Source organism: Nothoprocta perdicaria, unplaced genomic scaffold (assembly GCF_003342845.1).
Source record: "Nothoprocta perdicaria isolate Ctin4 unplaced genomic scaffold, notPer1 scaffold_7, whole genome shotgun sequence".
Taxonomy (NCBI): Eukaryota; Metazoa; Chordata; class Aves; order Tinamiformes; family Tinamidae; genus Nothoprocta; species Nothoprocta perdicaria.
Genome location: NW_020455976.1, coordinates 4,387,570 through 4,389,493, shown reverse-complemented (window position 1 = coordinate 4,389,493; position 1,924 = coordinate 4,387,570). Strand labels below are relative to the sequence as shown.

The 1,924-nt window shown below is 51.8% G+C and overlaps 1 long non-coding RNA gene across 1 annotated transcript; it reads right to left on the bottom strand.

The window, feature by feature from the left end:
- Nucleotides 1–648: 648 nt before the first annotated feature.
- LOC112956995 lies at nt 649–1,540 on the bottom strand. The gene is made up of 2 exons (XR_003251143.1): nt 1,452–1,540; nt 649–727 (listed from the first exon to the last, which is right to left on the bottom strand). It is a non-coding gene; the product is annotated as an uncharacterized LOC112956995 (long non-coding RNA).
- Between the last annotated feature and the right edge of the window lie 384 nt (nt 1,541–1,924).

Below are 1,924 nucleotides of genomic sequence, written 5' to 3'. Positions count from 1 at the left end.
GTATGGGGGGGGTTGCTTCCTTCTGCAGTCATTGCGGCCCTGAGAGCTGTGTAGCAAAAAGCCCTCCGAGCCTCTTGGATGGCACCTGCGAGCCAGGCTGCTTTGGAGAGCTCTGGAAAGGTGTTTCCAGGGGCAGCGCTGAGCCCCAGGGGCACTTCAGCTTCTGTCCCACRAGTGAAGGGGACATTGCCTAAATGCCAGGCCCTGGATGCTTTTCCCGCCAGCCCTGGGGTGAAGCCCTAGTCAGGCCCTGCTGAGGCCCCTCGCGCGTGACAGGAGACCCCGTCACAGCAATGGGGTCATTGCCACAGAGCAGGGGCTGGAGACGGCTCCCATGCAGGGCTGGAGACGGCTCCCATGCAGGAAGCTGCTCGGAAATTACACCGAATTCAGCTGCTTTCTTGAGAAAAGTTCACAGCAAGACGGTTACCTTCAGCTCCCCTGCTTCCAGCTCACTGGCAGAGCTCAGGGCTTTGGTTTTGCTTTTAGCAAATCCCAAACAGGTTGAGGTGTCTGCATTTGAAGAAGTGTCTGTCTTCCTGCAGAAAAGTGCCGTGGCGGAGGTCAGTAAAGGCAGCTGCTCTGGAGTCTCTTTGGTTGGGAAGTGGAGAGCTGCCAGCCTGGTGCTGTTGCTTCGGAGGGCCCTTGGCTGGAAATTGGAGCAGTTTCTTCCCAGGCCGTCCCCGCTCCCCAGTGCCCACATTTCCTTCAGGCCTTCTGGAGAGGTCTGTGAGAAGATATACATTAAAGACAGTCAAATACAGCAGAATAATTGGGGGCTATAGGAATATTATGGAGGAATACTATTTAGGCTTTCCTGAATCGAAGCCCAAGTGTTTCCTGTCAGACTTGAGCACAATGGAGCACCWCTGTGCAGTTCATTACGTCCACACTTCCTCCAAAGCAGAGGCTCTTTCCTTCGCGCGCGGAGGGCAGGAAGGGATGCCTCCTGCCCCCTCGGGGTCTGCAAACTGGCCGTGATTCATTCGGAACAGGGCTTGAAATAGTCAGCACGTGCTGCCATCGGTGGGCTGCTTCGCTGCCGGTGCACGCGGCGTTGGGACCTGAGAGGTGTACATGTGGAGGATCCCTCAGAGACCACGGAGAGCCTCACTGGGACAGCAACAGGGTGGATGGAAGCAAAATGAGGTCCCCGGGGAACAAAACGCTGACGCTGGGGCCAGCGGGGGAGGGAATCGAGATACACAGCACTTGTCCAGAAGAATAGAAGCTTGTATCATATTAAAAAAACATAGTTCTCATTTCCTCCTTATCCCTTCAGGACAGGAAAGAACATCCTGCTCTTCTAATATGAGCAAAATACAAGTTATTTTTGGAAAAAAAAATCACATTCAGAGCACATTTTTTTTAAAAAGACATCTCCAATCTATAATTCTGGCGATACATTTGGAGCACAGTACATCCTTTTGCAGCAAGAAACTCACACTTACCAGCTCAGCATCGCCTGAACTCAGGCAAAAGATCTACGTTAGTTCAACAACGAACGAGAGCTCTTCTTTATCTCTTACAAGTCGACCCCGGATGAAGCAGAGCCGCCCTGGGCCTCCCTGCGTTGTACGTGTTGTTCTAGCTGGATCCGCAGGGAGAAACGTGGTGTAATCTCCTCCTGGACGGGCGGCCTGAAGCTGGGAGCACAGAGTCAAGTTCAGGACCCTTTGGCAAAGCGTTACGTTTCACGGGTGTTGAGTCACGCRGTAGGACAGCACAGAGGTTAAATCAGCCTCAGATTTGTTCAAAAAAGAGTATTTCAGAAATAATGCTTGATTTCTGACTCCATATCATTAGCTGATATTCCTGATGTCCCTCTTTTGAAGCGAGTAAGATTGAAGGACATATGCTAACAGGATCTCTAACAAWAGGGATAAACAGCTTTTATAGAGGTTCACCATTCCCCTCCTGAAGG